Raw genomic sequence first — 22,605 nt, 5'->3', positions numbered from 1 at the left:
AGGCTTGTCAAAGAGTGGCATGAGAAAAGGCATTTGAAAAAGTCAAAAGGTTATGGAGGATGCGGGCATCGATCCCGCTACCTCTCGCATGCTAAGCGAGCGCTCTACCATTTGAGCTAATCCCCCTCTCACGTCCGTTCACTTTGGCCATCATCCCACCACGCTGTGACTTAAATAACCAGTTTTTTTTTGTTTTTTTTTGTTTTTTTTTTTAAGTGTGCATCCCAATCGCCACAAGTAAGAAACTATTGGGAAGCTGACAGGACTTGGGGCAGCCTGGGATGGTCCCCCAGTTTAAAGTACTTTCCTTCCTTTTTTCAAACTTGTGTTGTTCGCTCGCGAGGAAAGCTGCGTTGGCCTCCGCCGAGTTTCTGTAGTGTAGTGGTCATCACGTTCGCCTAACACGCGAAAGGTCCCCGGTTCGAAACCGGGCAGAAACATTGGTTTGGGTACCCTTTTGATCCAGGGACAAACCTTTTTACTTCGAAGCCCCAGTTTTCCTCCGCTCGGTTTGAATACTGGCGGCTGGCTCGCCATAGCGGTGCCTGTCTCAACAGGCAGGTTTCTGTAGTGTAGCGGTTATCACGTTCGCCTCACACGCGAAAGGTCCCCGGTTTCGAACCGGGGCAGAAACACAGTTCTTTTGCAGCCTTTTGGCTACCCCACTACGTAGCCAAAAGCACCAACACGTGAAATATTCCGGCTTCGAAACCGGGCAGAAGCATGGTGCTTCTGGAAGAAATTTTTGGCTACCCCACTAGTGCAACACAAAACCTTCTTTGCGCAAGCAGGTGATATTTGCTTGCAACAAGGCTTTTTAGACACAGCCACATACTTGTCCAGTTTGTCTTGTTGGAGATATTGAAGACAGGTGTTTGGCAACGAGCAAGAGGCGGCTGATGAATCGGCCCCCACTCTCCTAGATTTTAAGCAGAAACTTCTGGGGAATTGTACTTGCGGGGTTTGTAAAAGTGAGCTCTTAGCAGAGGATGGTTTCGATCCATCGACCTCTGGGTTATGGGCCCAGCACGCTTCCGCTGCGCCACTCTGCTGCTGCTCAGGAGGTTAGGAAGGCGGGGAAGAGAAGCCGAAATAGGTGGCCTCTGGCTACCATGCGCCAGCAAGTATAGCCATTTGTTAAAGGCCAGGGCCCCCCCCTTGAGGCTGTTTTCCTTTTTCGATATTATTGAGTCAAAGGTCATGTGACCTGGCTGGGGCTTCGAGCAATTGCGTGCAGCAACGGTGTCTCTGTGGCGCAATCGGTTAGCGCGTTCGGCTGTTAACCGAAAGGTTGGTGGTTCGAGTCCACCCAGGGACGATGGCCTAATTTTCTTTGGCTTTCAGGGCACAGCGAAAGGCCCTCCTTTGGCAGGCCTGAGCTGCACTCCCAACTGAGAGCTTGGATGTGGTGTCTGTTTTAAATTCCTCAGACTGGGAGCACAGCTCTCTTAAAAGGGTGTTTTAAGGTAGTAGAGGAAGAGCGCAGCCAGAATGTGTGTTTCAGCTGCTCGAAAGGTCCAACACGAAAGGATGCACCCGCCTCCCTCCCCCCAAAGAAAAAGGTCCTTCGAGCCGGAATCGAACCAGCGACCTAAGGATTGCTAATGTTTTTACTACAGACCTCCGCTCTACCAGCTGAGCTATCGAAGGCTTGGCCGGCCTTTGCTCGCCTACCTCCTAGGCTTGTCAAAGAGTGGCATGAGAAAAGGCATTTGAAAAAGTCAAAAGGTTATGGAGGAAGCGGGCATCGATCCCGCTACCTCTCGCATGCTAAGCGAGCGCTCTACCATTTGAGCTAATCCCCCTCTCACGTCCGTTCACGTTGGCCATCATCCCACCACGCTGTGACTTAAATAACCAGTTTTTTTTTGTTTTTTTTTGTTTTGTTTTTTAAGTGTGCATCCCAATCGCCACAAGTAAGAAACTATTGGGAAGCTGACAGGACTTGGGGCAGCCTGGGATGGTCCCCAGTTTAAAGTACTTTCCTTCCTTTTTTCAAACTTGTGTTGTTCGCTCGCGAGGAAAGCTGCGTTGGCCTCCGCCGAGTTTCTGTAGTGTAGTGGTCATCACGTTCGCCTAACACGCGAAAGGTCCCCGGTTTCGAACCGGGGAGAAACATTGGTTTGGGTACCCTTTTGATCCAGGGACAAACCTTTTTACTTCGAAGCCCCAGTTTTCCTCCGCTCGGTTTGAATACTGGCGGCTGGCTCGCCATAGCGGTGCCTGTCTCAACAGGCAGGTTTCTGTAGTGTAGCGGTTATCACGTTCGCCTCACACGCGAAAGGTCCCCGGTTCGAAACCGGGCAGAAACACAGTTCTTTTGCAGCCTTTTGGCTACCCCACTACGTAGCCAAAAGCACCAACACGTGAAATATTCCGGCTTCGAAACCGGGCAGAAGCATGGTGCTTCTGGAAGAAATTTTTGGCTACCCCACTAGTGCAACACAAAACCTTCTTTGCGCAAGCAGGTGATATTTGCTTGCAACAAGGCTTTTTAGACACAGCCACATACTTGTCCAGTTTGTCTTGTTGGAGATATTGAAGACAGGTGTTTGGCAACGAGCAAGAGGCGGCTGATGAATCGGCCCCCACTCTCCTAGATTTTAAGCAGAAACTTCTGGGGAATTGTACTTGCGGGGTTTGTAAAAGTGAGCTCTTAGCAGAGGATGGTTTCGATCCATCGACCTCTGGGTTATGGGCCCAGCACGCTTCCGCTGCGCCACTCTGCTGCTGCTCAAGAGGTTAGGAAGGCGGGGAAGAGAAGCCGAAATAGGTGGCCTCTGGCTACCATGCGCCAGCAAGTATAGCCATTTGTTAAAGGCCAGGGCCCCCCCTTGAGGCTGTTTTCCTTTTTCGATATTATTGAGTCAAAGGTCATGTGACCTGGCTGGGGCTTCGAGCAATTGCGTGCAGCAACGGTGTCTCTGTGGCGCAATCGGTTAGCGCGTTCGGCTGTTAACCGAAAGGTTGGTGGTTCGAGTCCACCCAGGGACGATGGCCTAATTTTCTTTGGCTTTCAGGGCACAGCGAAAGGCCCTCCTTTGGCAGGCCTGAGCTGCACTCCCAACTGAGAGCTTGGATGTGGTGTCTGTTTTAAATTCCTCAGACTGGGAGCACAGCTCTCTTAAAAGGGTGTTTTAAGGTAGTAGAGGAAGAGCGCAGCCAGAATGTGTGTTTCAGCTGCTCGAAAGGTCCAACACGAAAGGATGCACCCGCCTCCCTCCCCCCAAAGAAAAAGGTCCTTCGAGCCGGAATCGAACCAGCGACCTAAGGATTGCTAATGTTTTTACTACAGTCCTCCGCTCTACCAGCTGAGCTATCGAAGGCTTGGCCGGCCTTTGCTCGCCTACCTCCTAGGCTTGTCAAAGAGTGGCATGAGAAAAGGCATTTGAAAAAGTCAAAAGGTTATGGAGGATGCGGGCATCGATCCCGCTACCTCTCGCATGCTAAGCGAGCGCTCTACCATTTGAGCTAATCCCCCTCTCACGTCCGTTCACTTTGGCCATCATCCCACCACGCTGTGACTTAAATAACCAGTTTTTTTTTTTTGTTTTTTTTTTGTTTTGTTTTTTTAAGTGTGCATCCCAATCGCCACAAGTAAGAAACTATTGGGAAGCTGACAGGACTTGGGGCAGCCTGGGATGGTCCCCAGTTTAAAGTACTTTCCTTCCTTTTTTCAAACTTGTGTTGTTCGCTCGCGAGGAAAGCTGCGTTGGCCTCCGCCGAGTTTCTGTAGTGTAGTGGTCATCACGTTCGCCTAACACGCGAAAGGTCCCCGGTTCGAAACCGGGCAGAAACATTGGTTTGGGTACCCTTTTGATCCAGGGACAAACCTTTTTACTTCGAAGCCCTAGTTTTCCTCCGCTCGGTTTGAATACTGGCGGCTGGCTCGCCATAGCGGTGCCTGTCTCCACAGGCAGGTTTCTGTAGTGTAGCGGTTATCACGTTCGCCTCACACGCGAAAGGTCCCCGGTTCGAAACCGGGCAGAAACACAGTTCTTTTGCAGCCTTTTGGCTACCCCACTACGTAGCCAAAAGCACCAACACGTGAAATATTCCGGCTTCGAAACCGGGCAGAAGCATGGTGCTTCTGGAAGAAATTTTTGGCTACCCCACTAGTGCAACACAAAACCTTCTTTGCGCAAGCAGGTGATATTTGCTTGCAACAAGGCTTTTTAGACACAGCCACATACTTGTCCAGTTTGTCTTGTTGGAGATATTGAAGACAGGTGTTTGGCAACGAGCAAGAGGCGGCTGATGAATCGGCCCCCACTCTCCTAGATTTTAAGCAGAAACTTCTGGGGAATTGTACTTGCGGGGTTTGTAAAAGTGAGCTCTTAGCAGAGGATGGTTTCGATCCATCGACCTCTGGGTTATGGGCCCAGCACGCTTCCGCTGCGCCACTCTGCTGCTGCTCAGGAGGTTAGGAAGGCGGGGAAGAGAAGCCGAAATAGGTGGCCTCTGGCTACCATGCGCCAGCAAGTATAGCCATTTGTTAAAGGCCAGGGCCCCCCCTTGAGGCTGTTTTCCTTTTTCGATATTATTGAGTCAAAGGTCATGTGACCTGGCTGGGGCTTCGAGCAATTGCGTGCAGCAATGGTGTCTCTGTGGCGCAATCGGTTAGCGCGTTCGGCTGTTAACCGAAAGGTTGGTGGTTCGAGTCCACCCAGGGACGATGGCCTAATTTTCTTTGGCTTTCAGGGCACAGCGAAAGGCCCTCCTTTGGCAGGCCTGAGCTGCACTCCCAACTGAGAGCTTGGATGTGGTGTCTGTTTTAAATTCCTCAGACTGGGAGCACAGCTCTCTTAAAAGGGTGTTTTAAGGTAGTAGAGGAAGAGCGCAGCCAGAATGTGTGTTTCAGCTGCTCGAAAGGTCCAACACGAAAGGATGCACCCGCCTCCCTCCCCCAAAGAAAAAGGTCCTTCGAGCCGGAATCGAACCAGCGACCTAAGGATTGCTAATGTTTTTACTACAGTCCTCCGCTCTACCAGCTGAGCTATCAAGGCTTGGCCGGCCTTTGCTCGCCTACCTCCTAGGCTTGTCAAAGAGTGGCATGAGAAAAGGCATTTGAAAAAGTCAAAAGGTTATGGAGGATGCGGGCATCGATCCAGCTACCTCTCGCATGCTAAGCGAGCGCTCTACCATTTGAGCTAATCCCCCTCTCACGTCCGTTCACTTTGGCCATCATCCCACCACGCTGTGACTTAAATAACCAGTTTTTTTTTGTTTTTTTTTGTTTTGTTTTTTTAAGTGTGCATCCCAATCGCCACAAGTAAGAAACTATTGGGAAGCTGACAGGACTTGGGGCAGCCTGGGATGGTCCCCAGTTTAAAGTACTTTCCTTCCTTTTTCAAACTTGTGTTGTTCGCTTCGCGAGGAAAGCTGCGTTGGCCTCCGCCGAGTTTCTGTAGTGTAGTGGTCATCACGTTCGCCTAACACGCGAAAGGTCCCCGGTTCGAAACCGGGCAGAAACATTGGTTTGGGTACCCTTTTGATCCAGGGACAAACCTTTTTACTTCGAAGCCCCAGTTTTCCTCCGCTCGGTTTGAATACTGGCGGCTGGCTCGCCATAGCGGTGCCTGTCTCAACAGGCAGGTTTCTGTAGTGTAGCGGTTATCACGTTCGCCTCACACGCGAAAGGTCCCCGGTTCGAAACCGGGCAGAAACACAGTTCTTTTGCAGCCTTTTGGCTACCCCACTACGTAGCCAAAAGCACCAACACGTGAAATATTCCGGCTTCGAAACCGGGCAGAAGCATGGTGCTTCTGGAAGAAATTTTTGGCTACCCCACTAGTGCAACACAAAACCTTCTTTGCGCAAGCAGGTGATATTTGCTTGCAACAAGGCTTTTTAGACACAGCCACATACTTGTCCAGTTTGTCTTGTTGGAGATATTGAAGACAGGTGTTTGGCAACGAGCAAGAGGCGGCTGATGAATCGGCCCCCACTCTCCTAGATTTTAAGCAGAAACTTCTGGGGAATTGTACTTGCGGGGTTTGTAAAAGTGAGCTCTTAGCAGAGGATGGTTTCGATCCATCGACCTCTGGGTTATGGGCCCAGCACGCTTCCGCTGCGCCACTCTGCTGCTGCTCAGGAGGTTAGGAAGGCGGGGAAGAGAAGCCGAAATAGGTGGCCTCTGGCTACCATGCGCCAGCAAGTATAGCCATTTGTTAAAGGCCAGGGCCCCCCCTTGAGGCTGTTTTCCTTTTCGATATTATTGAGTCAAAGGTCATGTGACCTGGCTGGGGCTTCGAGCAATTGCGTGCAGCAACGGTGTCTCTGTGGCGCCATCGGTTAGCGCGTTCGGCTGTTAACCGAAAGGTTGGTGGTTCGAGTCCACCCAGGGACGATGGCCTAATTTTCTTTGGCTTTCAGGGCACAGCGAAAGGCCCTCCTTTGGCAGGCCTGAGCTGCACTCCCAACTGAGAGCTTGGATGTGGTGTCTGTTTTAAATTCCTCAGACTGGGAGCACAGCTCTCTTAAAAGGGTGTTTTAAGGTAGTAGAGGAAGAGCGCAGCCAGAATGTGTGTTTCAGCTGCTCGAAAGGTCCAACACGAAAGGATGCACCCGCCTCCCTCCCCCCAAAGAAAAAGGTCCTTCGAGCCGGAATCGAACCAGCGACCTAAGGATTACTAATGTTTTTACTACAGTCCTCCGCTCTACCAGCTGAGCTATCGAAGGCTTGGCCGGCCTTTGCTCGCCTACCTCCTAGGCTTGTCAAAGAGTGGCATGAGAAAAGGCATTTGAAAAAGTCAAAAGGTTATGGAGGATGCGGGCATCGATCCCGCTACCTCTCGCATGCTAAGCGAGCGCTCTACCATTTGAGCTAATCCCCCTCTCACGTCCGTTCACTTTGGCCATCATCCCACCACGCTGTGACTTAAATAACCAGTTTTTTTTTGTTTTGTTTTTTTAAGTGTGCATCCCAATCGCCACAAGTAAGAAACTATTGGGAAGCTGACAGGACTTGGGGCAGCCTGGGATGGTCCCCAGTTTAAAGTACTTTCCTTCCTTTTTTCAAACTTGTGTTGTTCGCTCGCGAGGAAAGCTGCGTTGGCCTCCGCCGAGTTTCTGTAGTGTAGTGGTCATCACGTTCGCCTAACACGCGAAAGGTCCCCAGTTCGAAACCGGGCAGAAACATTGGTTTGGGTACCCTTTTGATCCAGGGACAAACCTTTTTACTTTGAAGCCCCAGTTTTCCTCCGCTCGGTTTGAATACAGTTCTTTTGCAGCCTTTTGGCTACCCCACTACGTAGCCAAAAGCACCAACACGTGAAATATTCCGGCTTCGAAACCGGGCAGAAGCATGGTGCTTCTGGAAGAAATTTTTGGCTACCCCACTAGTGCAACACAAAACCTTCTTTGCGCAAGCAGGTGATATTTGCTTGCAACAAGGCTTTTTAGACACAGCCACATACTTGTCCAGTTTGTCTTGTTGGAGATATTGAAGACAGGTTGTTTGGCAACGAGCAAGAGGCGGCTGATGAATCGGCCCCCACTCTCCTAGATTTTAAGCAGAAACTTCTGGGGAATTGTACTTGCGGGGTTTGTAAAAGTGAGCTCTTAGCAGAGGATGGTTTCGATCCATCGACCTCTGGGTTATGGGCCCAGCACGCTTCCGCTGCGCCACTCTGCTGCTGCTCAGGAGGTTAGGAAGGCGGGGAAGAGAAGCCGAAATAGGTGGCCTCTGGCTACCATGCGCCAGCAAGTATAGCCATTTGTTAAAGGCCAGGGCCCCCCTTGAGGCTGTTTTCCTTTTTCGATATTATTGAGTCAAAGGTCATGTGACCTGGCTGGGGCTTCGAGCAATTGCGTGCAGCAATGGTGTCTCTGTGGCGCAATCGGTTAGCGCGTTCGGCTGTTAACCGAAAGGTTGGTGTTCGAGTCCACCCAGGGACGATGGCCTAATTTTCTTTGGCTTTCAGGGCACAGCGAAAGGCCCTCCTTTGGCAGGCCTGAGCTGCACTCCCAACTGAGAGCTTGGATGTGGTGTCTGTTTTAAATTCCTCAGACTGGGAGCACAGCTCTCTTAAAAGGGTGTTTTAAGGTAGTAGAGGAAGAGCGCAGCCAGAATGTGTGTTTCAGCTGCTCGAAAGGGTCCAACACGAAAGGATGCACCCGCCTCCCTCCCCCCAAAGAAAAAGGTCCTTCGAGCCGGAATCGAACCAGCGACCTAAGGATTGCTAATGTTTTTACTACAGTCCTCCGCTCTACCAGCTGAGCTATCGAAGGCTTGGCCGGCCTTTGCTCGCCTACCTCCTAGGCTTGTCAAAGAGTGGCATGAGAAAAGGCATTTGAAAAAGTCAAAAGGTTATGGAGGATGCGGGCATCGATCCCGCTACCTCTCGCATGCTAAGCGAGCGCTCTACCATTTGAGCTAATCCCCTCTCACGTCCGTTCACTTTGGCCATCATCCCACACGCTGTGACTTAAATAACCAGTTTTTTTTTGTTTTTTTTTGTTTTGTTTTTTTAAGTGTGCATCCCAATCGCCACAACTAAGAAACTATTGGGAAGCTGACAGGACTTGGGGCAGCCTGGGATGGTCCCCAGTTTAAAGTACTTTCCTTCCTTTTTTCAAACTTGTGTTGTTCGCTCGCGAGGAAAGCTGCGTTGGCCTCCGCCGAGTTTCTGTAGTGTAGTGGTCATCACGTTCGCCTAACACGCGAAAGGTCCCCGGTTCGAAACCGGGCAGAAACATTGGTTTGGGTACCCTTTTGATCCAGGGACAAACCTTTTTACTTCGAAGCCCTAGTTTTCCTCCGCTCGGTTTGAATACTGGCGGCTGGCTCGCCATAGCGGTGCCTGTCTCAACAGGCAGGTTTCTGTAGTGTAGCGGTTATCACGTTCGCCTCACACGCGAAAGGTCCCCGGTTCGAAACCGGGCAGAAACACAGTTCTTTTGCAGCCTTTTGGCTACCCCACTACGTAGCCAAAAGCACCAACACGTGAAATATTCCGGCTTCGAAACCGGGCAGAAGCATGGTGCTTCTGGAAAAAATTTTTGGCTACCCCACTAGTGCAACACAAAACCTTCTTTGCGCAAGCAGGTGATATTTGCTTGCAACAAGGCTTTTTAGACACAGCCACATACTTGTCCAGTTTGTCTTGTTGGAGATATTGAAGACAGGTGTTTGGCAACGAGCAAGAGGCGGCTGATGAATCGGCCCCCACTCTCCTAGATTTTAAGCAGAAACTTCTGGGGAATTGTACTTGCGGGGTTTGTAAAAGTGAGCTCTTAGCAGAGGATGGTTTCGATCCATCGACCTCTGGGTTATGGGCCCAGCACGCTTCCGCTGCGCCACTCTGCTGCTGCTCAGGAGGTTAGGAAGGCGGGGAAGAGAAGCCGAAATAGGTGGCCTCTGGCTACCATGCGCCAGCAAGTATAGCCATTTGTTAAAGGCCAGGGCCCCCCCTTGAGGCTGTTTTCCTTTTTCGATATTATTGAGTCAAAGGTCATGTGACCTGGCTGGGGCTTCGAGCAATTGCGTGCAGCAACGGTGTCTCTGTGGCGCAATCGGTTAGCGCGTTCGGCTGTTAACCGAAAGGTTGGTGGTTCGAGTCCACCCAGGGACGATGGCCAAATTTTCTTTGGCTTTCAGGGCACAGCGAAAGGCCCTCCTTTGGCAGGCCTGAGCTGCACTCCCAACTGAGAGCTTGGATGTGGTGTCTGTTTTAAATTCCTCAGACTGGGAGCACAGCTCTCTTAAAAGGGTGTTTTAAGGTAGTAGAGGAAGAGCGCAGCCAGAATGTGTGTTTCAGCTGCTCGAAAGGTCCAACACGAAAGGATGCACCCGCCTCCCTCCCCCCAAAGAAAAAGGTCCTTCGAGCCGGAATCGAACCAGCGACCTAAGGATTGCTAATGTTTTTACTACAGTCCTCCGCTCTACCAGCTGAGCTATCAAGGCTTGGCCGGCCTTTGCTCGCCTACCTCCTAGGCTTGTCAAAGAGTGGCATGAGAAAAGGCATTTGAAAAAGTCAAAAGGTTATGGAGGATGCGGGCATCGATCCAGCTACCTCTCGCATGCTAAGCGAGCGCTCTACCATTTGAGCTAATCCCCCTCTCACGTCCGTTCACTTTGGCCATCATCCCACCACGCTGTGACTTAAATAACCAGTTTTTTTTGTTTTTTTTTGTTTTGTTTTTTTAAGTGTGCATCCCAATCGCCACAAGTAAGAAACTATTGGGAAGCTGACAGGACTTGGGGCAGCCTGGGATGGTCCCCAGTTTAAAGTACTTTCCTTCCTTTTTTCAAACTTGTGTTGTTCGCTCGCGAGGAAAGCTGCGTTGGCCTCCGCCGAGTTTCTGTAGTGTAGTGGTCATCACGTTCGCCTAACACGCGAAAGGTCCCCGGTTCGAAACCGGGCAGAAACATTGGTTTGGGTACCCTTTTGATCCAGGGACAAACCTTTTTACTTCGAAGCCCCAGTTTTCCTCCGCTCGGTTTGAATACTGGCGGCTGGCTCGCCATAGCGGTGCCCGTCTCAACAGGCAGGTTTCTGTAGTGTAGCGGTTATCACGTTCGCCTCACACGCGAAAGGTCCCCGGTTCGAAACCGGGCAGAAACACAGTTCTTTTGCAGCCTTTTGGCTACCCCACTACGTAGCCAAAAGCACCAACACGTGAAATATTCCGGCTTCGAAACCGGGCAGAAGCATGGTGCTTCTGGAAGAAATTTTTGGCTACCCCACTAGTGCAACACAAAACCTTCTTTGCTCAAGCAGGTGATATTTGCTTGCAACAAGGCTTTTTAGACACAGCCACATACTTGTCCAGTTTGTCTTGTTGGAGATATTGAAGACAGGTGTTTGGCAACGAGCAAGAGGCGGCTGATGAATCGGCCCCCACTCTCCTAGATTTTAAGCAGAAACTTCTGGGGAATTGTACTTGCGGGGTTTGTAAAAGTGAGCTCTTAGCAGAGGATGGTTTCGATCCATCGACCTCTGGGTTATGGGCCCAGCACGCTTCCGCTGCGCCACTCTGCTGCTGCTCAGGAGGTTAGGAAGGCGGGGAAGAGAAGCCGAAATAGGTGGCCTCTGGCTACCATGCGCCAGCAAGTATAGCCATTTGTTAAAGGCCAGGGCCCCCCCTTGAGGCTGTTTTCCTTTTTCGATATTATTGAGTCAAAGGTCATGTGACCTGGCTGGGGCTTCGAGCAATTGCGTGCAGCAACGGTGTCTCTGTGGCGCCATCGGTTAGCGCGTTCGGCTGTTAACCGAAAGGTTGGTGGTTCGAGTCCACCCAGGGACGATGGCCTAATTTTCTTTGGCTTTCAGGGCACAGCGAAAGGCCCTCCTTTGGCAGGCCTGAGCTGCACTCCCAACTGAGAGCTTGGATGTGGTGTCTGTTTTAAATTCCTCAGACTTGGAGCACAGCTCTCTTAAAAGGGTGTTTTAAGGTAGTAGAGGAAGAGCGCAGCCAGAATGTGTGTTTCAGCTGCTCGAAAGGTCCAACACGAAAGGATGCACCCGCCTCCCTCCCCCCAAAGAAAAAGGTCCTTCGAGCCGGAATCGAACCAGCGACCTAAGGATTACTAATGTTTTTACTACAGTCCTCCGCTCTACCAGCTGAGCTATCGAAGGCTTGGCCGGCCTTTGCTCGCCTACCTCCTAGGCTTGTCAAAGAGTGGCATGAGAAAAGGCATTTGAAAAAGTCAAAAGGTTATGGAGGATGCGGGCATCGATCCCGCTATCTCTCGCATGCTAAGCGAGCGCTCTACCATTTGAGCTAATCCCCCTCTCACGTCCGTTCACTTTGGCCATCATCCCACCACGCTGTGACTTAAATAACCAGTTTTTTTTTGTTTTGTTTTTTTAAGTGTGCATCCCAATCGCCACAAGTAAGAAACTATTGGGAAGCTGACAGGACTTGGGGCAGCCTGGGATGGTCCCCAGTTTAAAGTACTTTCCTTCCTTTTTTCAAACTTGTGTTGTTCGCTCGCGAGGAAAGCTGCATTGGCCTCCGCCGAGTTTCTGTAGTGTAGTGGTCATCACGTTCGCCTAACACGCGAAAGGTCCCCGGTTCGAAACCGGGCAGAAACATTGGTTTGGGTACCCTTTTGATCCAGGGACAAACCTTTTTACTTCGAAGCCCCAGTTTTCCTCCGCTCGGTTTGAATACAGTTCTTTTGCAGCCTTTTGGCTACCCCACTACGTAGCCAAAAGCACCAACACGTGAAATATTCCGGCTTCGAAACCGGGCAGAAGCATGGTGCTTCTGGAAGAAATTTTTGGCTACCCCACTAGTGCAACACAAAACCTTCTTTGCGCAAGCAGGTGATATTTGCTTGCAACAAGGCTTTTTAGACACAGCCACATACTTGTCCAGTTTGTCTTGTTGGAGATATTGAAGACAGGTGTTTGGCAACGAGCAAGAGGCGGCTGATGAATCGGCCCCCACTCTCCTAGATTTTAAGCAGAAACTTCTGGGGAATTGTATTTGCGGGGTTTGTAAAAGTGAGCTCTTAGCAGAGGATGGTTTCGATCCATCGACCTCTGGGTTATGGGCCCAGCACGCTTCCGCTGCGCCACTCTGCTGCTGCTCAGGAGGTTAGGAAGGCGGGGAAGAGAAGCCGAAATAGGTGGCCTCTGGCTACCATGCGCCAGCAAGTATAGCCATTTGTTAAAGGCCAGGGCCCCCCCTTGAGGCTGTTTTCCTTTTTCGATATTATTGAGTCAAAGGTCATGTGACCTGGCTGGGGCTTCGAGCAATTGCGTGCAGCAACGGTGTCTCTGTGGCGCAATCGGTTAGCGCGTTCGGCTGTTAACCGAAAGGTTGGTGGTTCGAGTCCACCCAGGGACGATGGCCTAATTTTCTTTGGCTTTCAGGGCACAGCGAAAGGCCCTCCTTTGGCAGGCCTGAGCTGCACTCCCAACTGAGAGCTTGGATGTGGTGTCTGTTTTAAATTCCTCAGACTGGGAGCACAGCTCTCTTAAAAGGGTGTTTTAAGGTAGTAGAGGAAGAGCGCAGCCAGAATGTGTGTTTCAGCTGCTCGAAAGGTCCAACACGAAAGGATGCACCCGCCTCCCTCCCCCCAAAGAAAAAGGTCCTTCGAGCCGGAATCGAACCAGCGACCTAAGGATTGCTAATGTTTTTACTACAGTCCTCCGCTCTACCAGCTGAGCTATCGAAGGCTTGGCCGGCCTTTGCTCGCCTACCTCCTAGGCTTGTCAAAGAGTGGCATGAGAAAAGGCATTTGAAAAAGTCAAAAGGTTATGGAGGATGCGGGCATCGATCCCGCTACCTCTCGCATGCTAAGCGAGCGCTCTACCATTTGAGCTAATCCCCCTCTCACGTCCGTTCACTTTGGCCATCATCCCACCACGCTGTGACTTAAATAACCAGTTTTTTTTTGTTTTTTTTTTGTTTTGTTTTTTTAAGTGTGCATCCCAATCGCCACAAGTAAGAAACTATTGGGAAGCTGACAGGACTTGGGGCAGCCTGGGATGGTCCCCAGTTTAAAGTACTTTCCTTCCTTTTTTCAAACTTGTGTTGTTCGCTCGCGAGGAAAGCTGCGTTGGCCTCCGCCGAGTTTCTGTAGTGTAGTGGTCATCACGTTCGCCTAACACGCGAAAGGTCCCCGGTTCGAAACCGGGCAGAAACATTGGTTTGGGTACCCTTTTGATCCAGGGACAAACCTTTTTACTTCGAAGCCCCAGTTTTCCTCCGCTCGGTTTGAATACTGGCGGCTGGCTCGCCATAGCGGTGCCTGTCTCAACAGGCAGGGTTCTGTAGTGTAGCGGTTATCACGTTCGCCTCACACGCGAAAGGTCCCCGGTTCGAAACCGGGCAGAAACACAGTTCTTTGCAGCCTTTTGGCTACCCCACTACGTAGCCAAAAGCACCAACACGTGAAATATTCCGGCTTCGAAACCGGGCAGAAGCATGGTGCTTCTGGAAGAAATTTTTGGCTACCCCACTAGTGCAACACAAAACCTTCTTTGCGCAAGCAGGTGATATTTGCTTGCAACAAGGCTTTTTAGACACAGCCACATACTTGTCCAGTTTGTCTTGTTGGAGATATTGAAGACAGGTGTTTGGCAACGAGCAAGAGGCGGCTGATGAATCGGCCCCCACTCTCCTAGATTTTAAGCAGAAACTTCTGGGGAATTGTACTTGCGGGGTTTGTAAAAGTGAGCTCTTAGCAGAGGATGGTTTCGATCCATCGACCTCTGGGTTATGGGCCCAGCACGCTTCCGCTGCGCCACTCTGCTGCTGCTCAGGAGGTTAGGAAGGCGGGGAAGAGAAGCCGAAATAGGTGGCCTCTGGCTACCATGCGCCAGCAAGTATAGCCATTTGTTAAAGGCCAGGGCCCCCCCTTGAGGCTGTTTTCCTTTTTCGATATTATTGAGTCAAAGGTCATGTGACCTGGCTGGGGCTTCGAGCAATTGCGTGCAGCAACGGTGTCTCTGTGGCGCAATCGGTTAGCGCGTTCGGCTGTTAACCGAAAGGTTGGTGGTTCGAGTCCACCCAGGGACGATGGCCTAATTTTCTTTGGCTTTCAGGGCACAGCGAAAGGCCCTCCTTTGGCAGGCCTGAGCTGCACTCCCAACTGAGAGCTTGGATGTGGTGTCTGTTTTAAATTCCTCAGACTGGGAGCACAGCTCTCTTAAAAGGGTGTTTTAAGGTAGTAGAGGAAGAGCGCAGCCAGAATGTGTGTTTCAGCTGCTCGAAAGGTCCAACACGAAAGGATGCACCCGCCTCCCTCCCCCCAAAGAAAAAGGTCCTTCGAGCCGGAATCGAACCAGCGACCTAAGGATTGCTAATGTTTTTACTACAGTCCTCCGCTCTACCAGCTGAGCTATCGAAGGCTTGGCCGGCCTTTGCTCGCCTACCTCCTAGGCTTGTCAAAGAGTGGCATGAGAAAAGGCATTTGAAAAAGTCAAAAGGTTATGGAGGATGCGGGCATCGATCCCGCTACCTCTCGCATGCTAAGCGAGCGCTCTACCATTTGAGCTAATCCCCCTCTCACGTCCGTTCACTTTGGCCATCATCCCACCACGCTGTGACTTAAATAACCAGTTTTTTTTTGTTTTTTTTTGTTTTTTTTTTTTAAGTGTGCATCCCAATCGCCACAAGTAAGAAACTATTGGGAAGCTGACAGGACTTGGGGCAGCCTGGGATGGTCCCCAGTTTAAAGTACTTTCCTTCCTTTTTTCAAACTTGTGTTGTTCGCTCGCGAGGAAAGCTGCGTTGGCCTCCGCCGAGTTTCTGTAGTGTAGTGGTCATCACGTTCGCCTAACACGCGAAAGGTCCCCGGTTTCGAACCGGGCAGAAACATTGGTTTGGGTACCCTTTTGATCCAGGGACAAACCTTTTTACTTCGAAGCCCCAGTTTTCCTCCGCTCGGTTTGAATACTGGCGGCTGGCTCGCCATAGCGGTGCCTGTCTCAACAGGCAGGTTTCTGTAGTGTAGCGGTTATCACGTTCGCCTCACACGCGAAAGGTCCCCGGTTCGAAACCGGGCAGAAACACAGTTCTTTTTGCAGCCTTTTGGCTACCCCACTACGTAGCCAAAAGCACCAACACGTGAAATATTCCGGCTTCGAAACCGGGCAGAAGCATGGTGCTTCTGGAAGAAATTTTTGGCTACCCCACTAGTGCAACACAAAACCTTCTTTGCGCAAGCAGGTGATATTTGCTTGCAACAAGGCTTTTTAGACACAGCCACATACTTGTCCAGTTTGTCTTGTTGGAGATATTGAAGACAGGTGTTTGCAACGAGCAAGAGGCGGCTGATGAATCGGCCCCCACTCTCCTAGATTTTAAGCAGAAACTTCTGGGGAATTGTACTTGCGGGGTTTGTAAAAGTGAGCTCTTAGCAGAGGATGGTTTCGATCCATCGACCTCTGGGTTATGGGCCCAGCACGCTTCCGCTGCGCCACTCTGCTGCTGCTCAGGAGGTTAGGAAGGCGGGGAAGAGAAGCCGAAATAGGTGGCCTCTGGCTACCATGCGCCAGCAAGTATAGCCATTTGTTAAGGCCAGGGCCCCCCCTTGAGGCTGTTTTCCTTTTTCGATATTATTGAGTCAAAGGTCATGTGACCTGGCTGGGGCTTCGAGCAATTGCGTGCAGCAACGGTGTCTCTGTGGCGCAATCGGTTAGCGCGTTCGGCTGTTAACCGAAAGGTTGGTGGTTCGAGTCCACCCAGGGACGATGGCCTAATTTTCTTTGGCTTTCAGGGCACAGCGAAAGGCCCTCCTTTGGCAGGCCTGAGCTGCACTCCCAACTGAGAGCTTGGATGTGGTGTCTGTTTTAAATTCCTCAGACTGGGAGCACAGCTCTCTTAAAAGGGTGTTTTAAGGTAGTAGAGGAAGAGCGCAGCCAGAATGTGTGTTTCAGCTGCTCGAAAGGTCCAACACGAAAGGATGCACCCGCCTTCCCTCCCCCCAAAGAAAAAGGTCCTTCGAGCCGGAATCGAACCAGCGACCTAAGGATTGCTAATGTTTTTACTACAGTCCTCCGCTCTACCAGCTGAGCTATCGAAGGCTTGGCCGGCCTTTGCTCGCCTACCTCCTAGGCTTGTCAAAGAGTGGCATGAGAAAAGGCATTTGAAAAAGTCAAAAGGTTATGGAGGATGCGGGCATCGATCCCGCTACCTCTCGCATGCTAAGCGAGCGCTCTACCATTTGAGCTAATCCCCCTCTCACGTCCGTTCACTTTGGCCATCATCCCACCACGCTGTGACTTAAATAACCAGTTTTTTTTTGTTTTTTTTTGTTTTGTTTTTTTAAGTGTGCATCCCAATCGCCACAAGTAAGAAACTATTGGGAAGCTGACAGGACTTGGGCAGCCTGGGATGGTCCCCAGTTTAAAGTACTTTCCTTCCTTTTTTCAAACTTGTGTTGTTCGCTCGCGAGGAAAGCTGCGTTGGCCTCCGCCGAGTTTCTGTAGTGTAGTGGTCATCACGTTTGCCTAACACGCGAAAGGTCCCCGGTTCGAAACCGGGCAGAAACATTGGTTTGGGTACCCTTTTGATCCAGGGACAAACCTTTTTACTTCGAAGCCCCAGTTTTCCTCCGCTCGGTTTGAATACTGGCGGCTGGCTCGCCATAGCGGTGCCTGTCTCAACAGGCAGGGTTCTGTAGTGTAGCGGTTATCACGTTCGCCTCACACGCGAAAGGTCCCCGGTTCGAAACCGGGCAGAAACACAGTTCTTTTGCAGCCTTTTGGCTACCCCACTACGTAGCCAAAAGCACCAACACGTGAAATATTCCGGCTTCGATAACCGGGCAGAAGCATGGTGCTTCTGGAAGAAATTTTTGGCTACCCCACTAGTGCAACACAAAACCTTCTTTGCGCAAGCAGGTGATATTTGCTTGCAACAAGGCTTTTTAGACACAGCCACATACTTGTCCAGTTTGTCTTGTTGGAGATATTGAAGACAGGTGTTTGGCAACGAGCAAGAGGCGGCTGATGAATCGGCCCCCACTCTCCTAGATTTTAAGCAGAAACTTCTGGGGAATTGTACTTGCGGGGTTTGTAAAAGTGAGCTCTTAGCAGAGGATGGTTTCGATCCATCGACCTCTGGGTTATGGGCCCAGCACGCTTCCGCTGCGCCACTCTGCTGCTGCTCAGGAGGTTAGGAAGGCGGGGAAGAGAAGCCGAAATAGGTGGCCTCTGGCTACCATGCGCCAGCAAGTATAGCCATTTGTTAAAGGCCAGGGCCCCCCCTTGAGGCTGTTTTCCTTTTTCGATATTATTGAGTCAAAGGTCATGTGACCTGGCTGGGGCTTCGAGCAATTGCGTGCAGCAACGGTGTCTCTGTGGCGCAATCGGTTAGCGCGTTCGGCTGTTAACCGAAAGGTTGGTGGTTCGAGTCCACCCAGGGACGATGGCCTAATTTTCTTTGGCTTTCAGGGCACAGCGAAAGGCCCTCCTTTGGCAGGCCTGAGCTGCACTCCCAACTGAGAGCTTGGATGTGGTGTCTGTTTTAAATTCCTCAGACTGGGAGCACAGCTCTCTTAAAAGGGTGTTTTAAGGTAGTAGAGGAAGAGCGCAGCCAGAATGTGTGTTTCAGCTGCTCGAAAGGTCCAACACGAAAGGATGCACCCGCCTCCCTCCCCCCAAAGAAAAAGGTCCTTCGAGCCGGAATCGAACCAGCGACCTAAGGATTGCTAATGTTTTTACTACAGTCCTCCGCTCTACCAGCTGAGCTATCGAAGGCTTGGCCGGCCTTTGCTCGCCTACCTCCTAGGCTTGTCAAAGAGTGGCATGAGAAAAGGCATTTGAAAAAGTCAAAAGCTTATGGAGGATGCGGGCATCGATCCCGCTACCTCTCGCATGCTAAGCGAGCGCTCTACCATTTGAGCTAATCCCCCTCTCACGTCCGTTTCACTTTGGCCATCATCCCACCACGCTGTGACTTAAATAACCATTTTTTTTTTTGTTTTTTTTTGTTTTGTTTTTTTAAGTGTGCATCCCAATCGCCACAAGTAAGAAACTATTGGGAAGCTGACAGGACTTGGGGCAGCCTGGGATGGTCCCCAGTTTAAAGTACTTTCCTTCCTTTTTTCAAAACTTGTGTTGTTCGCATCGCGAGGAAAGCTGCGTTGGCCTCCGCCGAGTTTCTGTAGTGTAGTGGTCATCACGTTTGCCTAACACGCGAAAGGTCCCCGGTTCGAAACCGGGCAGAAACATTGGTTTGGGTACCCTTTTGATCCAGGGACAAACCTTTTTACTTCGAAGCCCCAGTTTTCCTCCGCTCGGTTTGAATACTGGCGGCTGGCTCGCCATAGCGGTGCCTGTCTCAACAGGCAGGGTTCTGTAGTGTAGCGGTTATCACGTTCGCCTCACACGCGAAAGGTCCCCGGTTCGAAACCGGGCAGAAACACAGTTCTTTTGCAGCCTTTGGCTACCCCACTACGTAGCCAAAAGCACCAACACGTGAAATATTCCGGCTTCGAAACCGGGCAGAAGCATGGTGCTTCTGGAAGAAATTTTGGCTACCCCACTAGTGCAACACAAACCTTCTTTGCGCAAGCAGGTGATATTTGCTTGCAACAAGGCTTTTTAGACACAGCCACATACTTGTCCAGTTTTGTCTTGTTGGAGATATGAAGACAGGTGTTGGCAACGAGCAGAGGCGGCTGATGAATCGGCCCCCACTCTCCTAGATTTTAAGCAGAAACTTCTGGGGAATTGTACTTGCGGGGTTTGTAAAAGTGAGCTCTTAGCAGAGGATGGTTTCGATCCATCGACCTCTGGGTTATGGGCCCAGCACGCTTCCGCTGCGCCACTCTGCTGCTGCTCAGGAGGTTAGGAAGGCGGGGAAGAGAAGCCGAAATAGGTGCCTCTGGCTACCATGCGCCAGCAAGTATAGCCATTTGTTAAAGGCCAGGGCCCCCCCTTGAGGCTGTTTTCCTTTTTCGATATTATTGAGTCAAAGGTCATGTGACCTGGCTGGGGCTTCGAGCAATTGCGTGCAGCAACGGTGTCTCTGTGGCGCAATCGGTTAGCGCGTTCGGCTGTTAACCGAAAGGTTGGTGGTTCGAGTCCACCCAGGGACGATGGCCTAATTTTTCTTTGGCTTTCAGGGCACAGCGAAAGGCCCTCCTTGGCAGGCCTGAGCTGCACTCCCAACTGAGAGCTTGGATGTGGTGTCTGTTTTAAATTCCTCAGACTGGGAGCACAGCTCTCTTAAAAGGGTGTTTTAAGGTAGTAGAGGAAGAGCGCAGCCAGAATGTGTGTTTCAGCTGCTCGAAAGGTCCAACACGAAAGGATGCACCCGCCTCCCTCCCCCCAAAGAAAAAGGTCCTTCGAGCCGGAATCGAACCAGCGACCTAAGGATTGCTAATGTTTTACTACAGTCCTCCGCTCTACCAGCTGAGCTATCGAAGGCTTGGCCGGCCTTTGCTCGCCTACCTCCTAGGCTTGTCAAAGAGTGGCCATGAGAAAAGCATTTGAAAAAGTCAAAAGGTTATGGAGGATGCGGGCATCGATCCCGCTACCTCTCGCATGCTAAGCGAGCGCTCTACCATTTGAGCTAATCCCCCTCTCACGTCCGTTCACTTTGGCCATCATCCCACCACGCTGTGACTTAAATAACCATTTTTTTTTTGTTTTTTTTTGTTTTGTTTTTTTAAGTGTGCATCCCAATCGCCACAAGTAAGAAACTATTGGGAAGCTGACAGGACTTGGGGCAGCCTGGGATGGTCCCCAGTTTAAAGTACTTTCCTTCCTTTTTTCAAACTTGTGTTGTTCGCTCGCGAGGAAAGCTGCGTTGGCCTCCGCCGAGTTTCTGTAGTGTAGTGGTCATCACGTTCGCCTAACACGCGAAAGGTCCCCGGTTCGAAACCGGGCAGAAAACATTGTTTGGGTACCCTTTTGATCCAGGGACAAACCTTTTTACTTCGAAGCCCCAGTTTTTCCTCCGCTCGGTTGAATACTGGCGGCTGGCTCGCCATAGCGGTGCCTGTCTCAACAGGCAGGGTTCTGTAGTGTAGCGGTTATCACGTTTCGCCTCACACGCGAAAGGTCCCCGGTTCGAAACCGGGCAGAAACACAGTTCTTTTGCAGCCTTTTGGCTACCCCACTACGTAGCCAAAAGCACAACACGTGAAATATTCCGGCTTCGAAACCGGGCAGAAGCATGGTGCTTCTGGAAGAAATTTTTGGCTACCCCACTAGTGCAACACAAAACCTTCTTGCGCAAGCAGGTGATATTTGCTTGCAACAAGGCTTTTTAGAACACAGCCACATACTTGTCCAGTTTGTCTTGTTGGAGATATTGAAGACAGGTGTTGGCAACGAGCAAGAGGCGGCTGATGAACTCGGCCCCCACTCTCCTAGATTTTAAGCAGAAACTTCTGGGGAATTGTACTTGCGGGGTTTGTAAAAGTGAGCTCTTAGCAGAGGATGTTTCGATCCATCGACCCTCTGGGTTATGGGCCCAGCACCGCTTCCGCTGCGCCACTCTGCTGCTGCTCAGGAGGTTAGGAAGGCGGGGAAGAGAAGCCGAAATAGGTGGCCTCTGGCTACCATGTCGCCAGCAAGTATAGCCATTTGTTAAAGGCCAGGGCCCCCCCTTGAGGCTGTTTTCCTTTTTCGATATTATTGAGTCAAAGGTCAGTGACCTGGCTGGGGCTTCGAGCAATTTGCGTGCAGCAACGGTGTCCTCTGTGGCGCAATCGGTTAGCGCGTTCGGCTGTTAACCGAAAGGTTGGTGGTTCGAGTCCACCCAGGGACGATGGCCTAATTTTCTTTGGCTTTCAGGGCACAGCGAAAGGCCCTCCTTTGGCAGGCCTGAGCTGCACTCCCAACTGAGAGCTTGGATGTGGTGTCTGTTTTAAATTCCTCAGACTGGGAGCACAGCTCTCTTAAAGGGTGTTTTAAGGTAGTAGAGGAAGAGCGCAGCCAGAATGTGTGTTTCAGCTGCTCGAAAGGTCCAACACGAAAGGATGCACCCGCCTCCCTCCCCCCAAAGAAAAAGGTCCATCGAGCCGGAATCGAACCAGCGACCTAAGATTGCTAATGTTTTTACTACAGTCCTCCGCTCTACCAGCTGAGCTATCGAAGGCTTTGGCCGGCCTTTGCTCGCCTACCTCCTAGGCTTGTCAAAGAGTGTGCATGAGAAAAGGCATTTGAAAAAGTCAAAAGGTTATGGAGGATGCGGGCATCGATCCCGCTACCTCTCGCATGCTAAGCGAGCGCTCTACCATTTGAGCTAATCCCCCTCTCACGTCCGTTCACTTTGGCCATCATCCCACCACGCTGTGACTTAAATAACCAGTTTTTTTTTTTTTTTTTTTGTTTTTTTTTTAAGTGTGCATCCCAATCGCCACAAGTAAGAAACTATTGGGAAGCTGACAGGACTTGGGGCAGCCTGGGATGGTCCCCAGTTTAAAAGTACTTTCCTTCCTTTTTTCAAACTTGTGTTGTTCGCTCGCGAGGAAAGCTGCGTTGGCCTCCGCCGAGTTTCTGTAGTGTAGTGGTCATCACGTTCGCCTAACACGCGAAAGGTCCCCGGTTCGAAACCGGGCAGAAACATTGGTTTGGGTACCCTTTTGATCCAGGGACAAACCTTTTTACTTCGAAGCCCCAGTTTTCCTCCGCTCGGTTTGAATACTGGCGGCTGGCTCGCCATAGCGGTGCCTGTCTCAACAGGCAGGTTTCTGTAGTGTAGCGGTTATCACGTTCGCCTCACACGCGAAAGGTCCCCGGTTTCGAAACCGGCAGAAAACACAGTTCTTTTGCAGCCTTTTGGCTACCCCACTACGTAGCCAAAAGCACCAACAACGTGAAATATTCCGGCTTCGAAACCGGGCAGAAGCATGGTGCTTCTGGAAGAAATTTTGGCTACCCCACTAGTGCAACACAAAACCTTCTTTGCGCAAGCAGGTGATATTTGCTTGCAACAAGGCTTTTTAGACACAGCCACATACTTGTCCAGTTTGTCTTGTTGGAGATATTGAAGACAGGTGTTTGGCAACGAGCAAGAGGCGGCTGATGAATCGGCCCCCATTCTCCTAGATTTTAAGCAGAAACTTCTGGGGAATTGTACTTGCGGGGTTTGTAAAAGTGAGCTCTTAGCAGAGGATGGTTTCGATCCATCGACTCTGGGTTATGGGCCCAGCACGCTTCCGCTGCGCCACTCTGCTGCTGCTCA

The 22,605-nt window shown here is 50.9% G+C and overlaps 72 non-coding genes across 72 annotated transcripts; 38 read left to right on the top strand and 34 right to left on the bottom strand.

Annotated features, from left to right (window-relative positions):
* Positions 1–53: 53 nt before the first annotated feature.
* On the bottom strand, positions 54–126 carry TRNAA-AGC (transfer RNA alanine (anticodon AGC)). The gene has a single exon. It is a non-coding gene; the product is annotated as a tRNA-Ala (tRNA).
* A 241-nt stretch (positions 127–367) lies between these two features.
* On the top strand, positions 368–440 carry TRNAV-AAC (transfer RNA valine (anticodon AAC)). The gene has a single exon. It is a non-coding gene; the product is annotated as a tRNA-Val (tRNA).
* Positions 441–561: 121 nt separating this feature from the next.
* On the top strand, positions 562–635 carry TRNAV-CAC (transfer RNA valine (anticodon CAC)). Its single transcript has one exon. It is a non-coding gene; the product is annotated as a tRNA-Val (tRNA).
* A 345-nt stretch (positions 636–980) lies between these two features.
* On the bottom strand, positions 981–1,052 carry TRNAM-CAU (transfer RNA methionine (anticodon CAU)). Its single transcript has one exon. It is a non-coding gene; the product is annotated as a tRNA-Met (tRNA).
* A 192-nt stretch (positions 1,053–1,244) lies between these two features.
* Positions 1,245–1,318, top strand: TRNAN-GUU (transfer RNA asparagine (anticodon GUU)). The gene has a single exon. It is a non-coding gene; the product is annotated as a tRNA-Asn (tRNA).
* Positions 1,319–1,563: 245 nt separating this feature from the next.
* On the bottom strand, positions 1,564–1,650 carry TRNAY-GUA (transfer RNA tyrosine (anticodon GUA)). Its single transcript is given in 2 exon segments — positions 1,564–1,599; positions 1,614–1,650. It is a non-coding gene; the product is annotated as a tRNA-Tyr (tRNA).
* A 395-nt stretch (positions 1,651–2,045) lies between these two features.
* TRNAV-AAC (transfer RNA valine (anticodon AAC)) lies at positions 2,046–2,118 on the top strand. Its single transcript has one exon. It is a non-coding gene; the product is annotated as a tRNA-Val (tRNA).
* A 121-nt stretch (positions 2,119–2,239) lies between these two features.
* Positions 2,240–2,312, top strand: TRNAV-CAC (transfer RNA valine (anticodon CAC)). The gene has a single exon. It is a non-coding gene; the product is annotated as a tRNA-Val (tRNA).
* Positions 2,313–2,657: 345 nt separating this feature from the next.
* TRNAM-CAU (transfer RNA methionine (anticodon CAU)) lies at positions 2,658–2,729 on the bottom strand. Its single transcript has one exon. It is a non-coding gene; the product is annotated as a tRNA-Met (tRNA).
* A 191-nt stretch (positions 2,730–2,920) lies between these two features.
* Positions 2,921–2,994, top strand: TRNAN-GUU (transfer RNA asparagine (anticodon GUU)). The gene has a single exon. It is a non-coding gene; the product is annotated as a tRNA-Asn (tRNA).
* Positions 2,995–3,239: 245 nt separating this feature from the next.
* On the bottom strand, positions 3,240–3,326 carry TRNAY-GUA (transfer RNA tyrosine (anticodon GUA)). Its single transcript is given in 2 exon segments — positions 3,240–3,275; positions 3,290–3,326. It is a non-coding gene; the product is annotated as a tRNA-Tyr (tRNA).
* An 82-nt stretch (positions 3,327–3,408) lies between these two features.
* TRNAA-AGC (transfer RNA alanine (anticodon AGC)) lies at positions 3,409–3,481 on the bottom strand. Its single transcript has one exon. It is a non-coding gene; the product is annotated as a tRNA-Ala (tRNA).
* A 245-nt stretch (positions 3,482–3,726) lies between these two features.
* TRNAV-AAC (transfer RNA valine (anticodon AAC)) lies at positions 3,727–3,799 on the top strand. Its single transcript has one exon. It is a non-coding gene; the product is annotated as a tRNA-Val (tRNA).
* A 121-nt stretch (positions 3,800–3,920) lies between these two features.
* Positions 3,921–3,993, top strand: TRNAV-CAC (transfer RNA valine (anticodon CAC)). The gene has a single exon. It is a non-coding gene; the product is annotated as a tRNA-Val (tRNA).
* Positions 3,994–4,338: 345 nt separating this feature from the next.
* On the bottom strand, positions 4,339–4,410 carry TRNAM-CAU (transfer RNA methionine (anticodon CAU)). The gene has a single exon. It is a non-coding gene; the product is annotated as a tRNA-Met (tRNA).
* Positions 4,411–4,601: 191 nt separating this feature from the next.
* On the top strand, positions 4,602–4,675 carry TRNAN-GUU (transfer RNA asparagine (anticodon GUU)). Its single transcript has one exon. It is a non-coding gene; the product is annotated as a tRNA-Asn (tRNA).
* Positions 4,676–4,919: 244 nt separating this feature from the next.
* Positions 4,920–5,005, bottom strand: TRNAY-GUA (transfer RNA tyrosine (anticodon GUA)). The gene is given in 2 exon segments: positions 4,920–4,955; positions 4,970–5,005. It is a non-coding gene; the product is annotated as a tRNA-Tyr (tRNA).
* A 396-nt stretch (positions 5,006–5,401) lies between these two features.
* On the top strand, positions 5,402–5,474 carry TRNAV-AAC (transfer RNA valine (anticodon AAC)). The gene has a single exon. It is a non-coding gene; the product is annotated as a tRNA-Val (tRNA).
* A 121-nt stretch (positions 5,475–5,595) lies between these two features.
* On the top strand, positions 5,596–5,668 carry TRNAV-CAC (transfer RNA valine (anticodon CAC)). The gene has a single exon. It is a non-coding gene; the product is annotated as a tRNA-Val (tRNA).
* A 345-nt stretch (positions 5,669–6,013) lies between these two features.
* Positions 6,014–6,085, bottom strand: TRNAM-CAU (transfer RNA methionine (anticodon CAU)). Its single transcript has one exon. It is a non-coding gene; the product is annotated as a tRNA-Met (tRNA).
* A 190-nt stretch (positions 6,086–6,275) lies between these two features.
* Positions 6,276–6,349, top strand: TRNAN-GUU (transfer RNA asparagine (anticodon GUU)). The gene has a single exon. It is a non-coding gene; the product is annotated as a tRNA-Asn (tRNA).
* Positions 6,350–6,594: 245 nt separating this feature from the next.
* On the bottom strand, positions 6,595–6,681 carry TRNAY-GUA (transfer RNA tyrosine (anticodon GUA)). The gene is given in 2 exon segments: positions 6,595–6,630; positions 6,645–6,681. It is a non-coding gene; the product is annotated as a tRNA-Tyr (tRNA).
* An 82-nt stretch (positions 6,682–6,763) lies between these two features.
* TRNAA-AGC (transfer RNA alanine (anticodon AGC)) lies at positions 6,764–6,836 on the bottom strand. Its single transcript has one exon. It is a non-coding gene; the product is annotated as a tRNA-Ala (tRNA).
* A 231-nt stretch (positions 6,837–7,067) lies between these two features.
* Positions 7,068–7,140, top strand: TRNAV-AAC (transfer RNA valine (anticodon AAC)). The gene has a single exon. It is a non-coding gene; the product is annotated as a tRNA-Val (tRNA).
* A 424-nt stretch (positions 7,141–7,564) lies between these two features.
* TRNAM-CAU (transfer RNA methionine (anticodon CAU)) lies at positions 7,565–7,636 on the bottom strand. Its single transcript has one exon. It is a non-coding gene; the product is annotated as a tRNA-Met (tRNA).
* Positions 7,637–7,826: 190 nt separating this feature from the next.
* Positions 7,827–7,899, top strand: TRNAN-GUU (transfer RNA asparagine (anticodon GUU)). Its single transcript has one exon. It is a non-coding gene; the product is annotated as a tRNA-Asn (tRNA).
* Positions 7,900–8,145: 246 nt separating this feature from the next.
* On the bottom strand, positions 8,146–8,232 carry TRNAY-GUA (transfer RNA tyrosine (anticodon GUA)). The gene is given in 2 exon segments: positions 8,146–8,181; positions 8,196–8,232. It is a non-coding gene; the product is annotated as a tRNA-Tyr (tRNA).
* Positions 8,233–8,626: 394 nt separating this feature from the next.
* TRNAV-AAC (transfer RNA valine (anticodon AAC)) lies at positions 8,627–8,699 on the top strand. The gene has a single exon. It is a non-coding gene; the product is annotated as a tRNA-Val (tRNA).
* Positions 8,700–8,820: 121 nt separating this feature from the next.
* On the top strand, positions 8,821–8,893 carry TRNAV-CAC (transfer RNA valine (anticodon CAC)). The gene has a single exon. It is a non-coding gene; the product is annotated as a tRNA-Val (tRNA).
* Positions 8,894–9,238: 345 nt separating this feature from the next.
* Positions 9,239–9,310, bottom strand: TRNAM-CAU (transfer RNA methionine (anticodon CAU)). Its single transcript has one exon. It is a non-coding gene; the product is annotated as a tRNA-Met (tRNA).
* Positions 9,311–9,501: 191 nt separating this feature from the next.
* TRNAN-GUU (transfer RNA asparagine (anticodon GUU)) lies at positions 9,502–9,575 on the top strand. The gene has a single exon. It is a non-coding gene; the product is annotated as a tRNA-Asn (tRNA).
* Positions 9,576–9,820: 245 nt separating this feature from the next.
* On the bottom strand, positions 9,821–9,906 carry TRNAY-GUA (transfer RNA tyrosine (anticodon GUA)). Its single transcript is given in 2 exon segments — positions 9,821–9,856; positions 9,871–9,906. It is a non-coding gene; the product is annotated as a tRNA-Tyr (tRNA).
* Positions 9,907–10,301: 395 nt separating this feature from the next.
* TRNAV-AAC (transfer RNA valine (anticodon AAC)) lies at positions 10,302–10,374 on the top strand. The gene has a single exon. It is a non-coding gene; the product is annotated as a tRNA-Val (tRNA).
* Positions 10,375–10,495: 121 nt separating this feature from the next.
* Positions 10,496–10,568, top strand: TRNAV-CAC (transfer RNA valine (anticodon CAC)). The gene has a single exon. It is a non-coding gene; the product is annotated as a tRNA-Val (tRNA).
* Positions 10,569–10,913: 345 nt separating this feature from the next.
* On the bottom strand, positions 10,914–10,985 carry TRNAM-CAU (transfer RNA methionine (anticodon CAU)). The gene has a single exon. It is a non-coding gene; the product is annotated as a tRNA-Met (tRNA).
* Positions 10,986–11,176: 191 nt separating this feature from the next.
* TRNAN-GUU (transfer RNA asparagine (anticodon GUU)) lies at positions 11,177–11,250 on the top strand. The gene has a single exon. It is a non-coding gene; the product is annotated as a tRNA-Asn (tRNA).
* Positions 11,251–11,495: 245 nt separating this feature from the next.
* On the bottom strand, positions 11,496–11,582 carry TRNAY-GUA (transfer RNA tyrosine (anticodon GUA)). Its single transcript is given in 2 exon segments — positions 11,496–11,531; positions 11,546–11,582. It is a non-coding gene; the product is annotated as a tRNA-Tyr (tRNA).
* Positions 11,583–11,664: 82 nt separating this feature from the next.
* On the bottom strand, positions 11,665–11,737 carry TRNAA-AGC (transfer RNA alanine (anticodon AGC)). The gene has a single exon. It is a non-coding gene; the product is annotated as a tRNA-Ala (tRNA).
* A 231-nt stretch (positions 11,738–11,968) lies between these two features.
* TRNAV-AAC (transfer RNA valine (anticodon AAC)) lies at positions 11,969–12,041 on the top strand. The gene has a single exon. It is a non-coding gene; the product is annotated as a tRNA-Val (tRNA).
* A 423-nt stretch (positions 12,042–12,464) lies between these two features.
* On the bottom strand, positions 12,465–12,536 carry TRNAM-CAU (transfer RNA methionine (anticodon CAU)). Its single transcript has one exon. It is a non-coding gene; the product is annotated as a tRNA-Met (tRNA).
* A 191-nt stretch (positions 12,537–12,727) lies between these two features.
* TRNAN-GUU (transfer RNA asparagine (anticodon GUU)) lies at positions 12,728–12,801 on the top strand. The gene has a single exon. It is a non-coding gene; the product is annotated as a tRNA-Asn (tRNA).
* A 245-nt stretch (positions 12,802–13,046) lies between these two features.
* Positions 13,047–13,133, bottom strand: TRNAY-GUA (transfer RNA tyrosine (anticodon GUA)). The gene is given in 2 exon segments: positions 13,047–13,082; positions 13,097–13,133. It is a non-coding gene; the product is annotated as a tRNA-Tyr (tRNA).
* An 82-nt stretch (positions 13,134–13,215) lies between these two features.
* Positions 13,216–13,288, bottom strand: TRNAA-AGC (transfer RNA alanine (anticodon AGC)). The gene has a single exon. It is a non-coding gene; the product is annotated as a tRNA-Ala (tRNA).
* Positions 13,289–13,530: 242 nt separating this feature from the next.
* On the top strand, positions 13,531–13,603 carry TRNAV-AAC (transfer RNA valine (anticodon AAC)). The gene has a single exon. It is a non-coding gene; the product is annotated as a tRNA-Val (tRNA).
* A 121-nt stretch (positions 13,604–13,724) lies between these two features.
* TRNAV-CAC (transfer RNA valine (anticodon CAC)) lies at positions 13,725–13,797 on the top strand. The gene has a single exon. It is a non-coding gene; the product is annotated as a tRNA-Val (tRNA).
* A 344-nt stretch (positions 13,798–14,141) lies between these two features.
* TRNAM-CAU (transfer RNA methionine (anticodon CAU)) lies at positions 14,142–14,213 on the bottom strand. Its single transcript has one exon. It is a non-coding gene; the product is annotated as a tRNA-Met (tRNA).
* Positions 14,214–14,404: 191 nt separating this feature from the next.
* On the top strand, positions 14,405–14,478 carry TRNAN-GUU (transfer RNA asparagine (anticodon GUU)). The gene has a single exon. It is a non-coding gene; the product is annotated as a tRNA-Asn (tRNA).
* Positions 14,479–14,723: 245 nt separating this feature from the next.
* Positions 14,724–14,810, bottom strand: TRNAY-GUA (transfer RNA tyrosine (anticodon GUA)). Its single transcript is given in 2 exon segments — positions 14,724–14,759; positions 14,774–14,810. It is a non-coding gene; the product is annotated as a tRNA-Tyr (tRNA).
* An 82-nt stretch (positions 14,811–14,892) lies between these two features.
* Positions 14,893–14,965, bottom strand: TRNAA-AGC (transfer RNA alanine (anticodon AGC)). The gene has a single exon. It is a non-coding gene; the product is annotated as a tRNA-Ala (tRNA).
* A 241-nt stretch (positions 14,966–15,206) lies between these two features.
* On the top strand, positions 15,207–15,279 carry TRNAV-AAC (transfer RNA valine (anticodon AAC)). Its single transcript has one exon. It is a non-coding gene; the product is annotated as a tRNA-Val (tRNA).
* Positions 15,280–15,400: 121 nt separating this feature from the next.
* Positions 15,401–15,473, top strand: TRNAV-CAC (transfer RNA valine (anticodon CAC)). The gene has a single exon. It is a non-coding gene; the product is annotated as a tRNA-Val (tRNA).
* Positions 15,474–15,818: 345 nt separating this feature from the next.
* Positions 15,819–15,890, bottom strand: TRNAM-CAU (transfer RNA methionine (anticodon CAU)). The gene has a single exon. It is a non-coding gene; the product is annotated as a tRNA-Met (tRNA).
* Positions 15,891–16,080: 190 nt separating this feature from the next.
* On the top strand, positions 16,081–16,154 carry TRNAN-GUU (transfer RNA asparagine (anticodon GUU)). The gene has a single exon. It is a non-coding gene; the product is annotated as a tRNA-Asn (tRNA).
* A 246-nt stretch (positions 16,155–16,400) lies between these two features.
* TRNAY-GUA (transfer RNA tyrosine (anticodon GUA)) lies at positions 16,401–16,487 on the bottom strand. Its single transcript is given in 2 exon segments — positions 16,401–16,436; positions 16,451–16,487. It is a non-coding gene; the product is annotated as a tRNA-Tyr (tRNA).
* An 82-nt stretch (positions 16,488–16,569) lies between these two features.
* TRNAA-AGC (transfer RNA alanine (anticodon AGC)) lies at positions 16,570–16,642 on the bottom strand. The gene has a single exon. It is a non-coding gene; the product is annotated as a tRNA-Ala (tRNA).
* Positions 16,643–16,882: 240 nt separating this feature from the next.
* TRNAV-AAC (transfer RNA valine (anticodon AAC)) lies at positions 16,883–16,955 on the top strand. Its single transcript has one exon. It is a non-coding gene; the product is annotated as a tRNA-Val (tRNA).
* Positions 16,956–17,076: 121 nt separating this feature from the next.
* TRNAV-CAC (transfer RNA valine (anticodon CAC)) lies at positions 17,077–17,149 on the top strand. The gene has a single exon. It is a non-coding gene; the product is annotated as a tRNA-Val (tRNA).
* Positions 17,150–17,495: 346 nt separating this feature from the next.
* TRNAM-CAU (transfer RNA methionine (anticodon CAU)) lies at positions 17,496–17,567 on the bottom strand. The gene has a single exon. It is a non-coding gene; the product is annotated as a tRNA-Met (tRNA).
* A 191-nt stretch (positions 17,568–17,758) lies between these two features.
* On the top strand, positions 17,759–17,832 carry TRNAN-GUU (transfer RNA asparagine (anticodon GUU)). Its single transcript has one exon. It is a non-coding gene; the product is annotated as a tRNA-Asn (tRNA).
* Positions 17,833–18,077: 245 nt separating this feature from the next.
* On the bottom strand, positions 18,078–18,164 carry TRNAY-GUA (transfer RNA tyrosine (anticodon GUA)). The gene is given in 2 exon segments: positions 18,078–18,113; positions 18,128–18,164. It is a non-coding gene; the product is annotated as a tRNA-Tyr (tRNA).
* Positions 18,165–18,246: 82 nt separating this feature from the next.
* On the bottom strand, positions 18,247–18,319 carry TRNAA-AGC (transfer RNA alanine (anticodon AGC)). Its single transcript has one exon. It is a non-coding gene; the product is annotated as a tRNA-Ala (tRNA).
* Positions 18,320–18,564: 245 nt separating this feature from the next.
* TRNAV-AAC (transfer RNA valine (anticodon AAC)) lies at positions 18,565–18,637 on the top strand. The gene has a single exon. It is a non-coding gene; the product is annotated as a tRNA-Val (tRNA).
* Positions 18,638–18,758: 121 nt separating this feature from the next.
* Positions 18,759–18,831, top strand: TRNAV-CAC (transfer RNA valine (anticodon CAC)). Its single transcript has one exon. It is a non-coding gene; the product is annotated as a tRNA-Val (tRNA).
* Positions 18,832–19,433: 602 nt separating this feature from the next.
* On the top strand, positions 19,434–19,507 carry TRNAN-GUU (transfer RNA asparagine (anticodon GUU)). The gene has a single exon. It is a non-coding gene; the product is annotated as a tRNA-Asn (tRNA).
* A 245-nt stretch (positions 19,508–19,752) lies between these two features.
* On the bottom strand, positions 19,753–19,838 carry TRNAY-GUA (transfer RNA tyrosine (anticodon GUA)). Its single transcript is given in 2 exon segments — positions 19,753–19,788; positions 19,802–19,838. It is a non-coding gene; the product is annotated as a tRNA-Tyr (tRNA).
* An 82-nt stretch (positions 19,839–19,920) lies between these two features.
* On the bottom strand, positions 19,921–19,993 carry TRNAA-AGC (transfer RNA alanine (anticodon AGC)). Its single transcript has one exon. It is a non-coding gene; the product is annotated as a tRNA-Ala (tRNA).
* A 241-nt stretch (positions 19,994–20,234) lies between these two features.
* Positions 20,235–20,308, top strand: TRNAV-AAC (transfer RNA valine (anticodon AAC)). Its single transcript has one exon. It is a non-coding gene; the product is annotated as a tRNA-Val (tRNA).
* Positions 20,309–20,428: 120 nt separating this feature from the next.
* TRNAV-CAC (transfer RNA valine (anticodon CAC)) lies at positions 20,429–20,502 on the top strand. The gene has a single exon. It is a non-coding gene; the product is annotated as a tRNA-Val (tRNA).
* A 609-nt stretch (positions 20,503–21,111) lies between these two features.
* On the top strand, positions 21,112–21,186 carry TRNAN-GUU (transfer RNA asparagine (anticodon GUU)). Its single transcript has one exon. It is a non-coding gene; the product is annotated as a tRNA-Asn (tRNA).
* A 244-nt stretch (positions 21,187–21,430) lies between these two features.
* TRNAY-GUA (transfer RNA tyrosine (anticodon GUA)) lies at positions 21,431–21,516 on the bottom strand. The gene is given in 2 exon segments: positions 21,431–21,466; positions 21,480–21,516. It is a non-coding gene; the product is annotated as a tRNA-Tyr (tRNA).
* Positions 21,517–21,600: 84 nt separating this feature from the next.
* Positions 21,601–21,673, bottom strand: TRNAA-AGC (transfer RNA alanine (anticodon AGC)). The gene has a single exon. It is a non-coding gene; the product is annotated as a tRNA-Ala (tRNA).
* Positions 21,674–21,913: 240 nt separating this feature from the next.
* TRNAV-AAC (transfer RNA valine (anticodon AAC)) lies at positions 21,914–21,986 on the top strand. The gene has a single exon. It is a non-coding gene; the product is annotated as a tRNA-Val (tRNA).
* The last annotated feature ends 619 nt before the right edge of the window (positions 21,987–22,605 follow it).

Source organism: Dendropsophus ebraccatus, unplaced genomic scaffold (assembly GCF_027789765.1).
Source record: "Dendropsophus ebraccatus isolate aDenEbr1 unplaced genomic scaffold, aDenEbr1.pat pat_scaffold_488_ctg1, whole genome shotgun sequence".
Taxonomy (NCBI): domain Eukaryota; kingdom Metazoa; phylum Chordata; class Amphibia; order Anura; family Hylidae; genus Dendropsophus; species Dendropsophus ebraccatus.
This window is presented reverse-complemented; position numbering and strand designations above follow the sequence as displayed.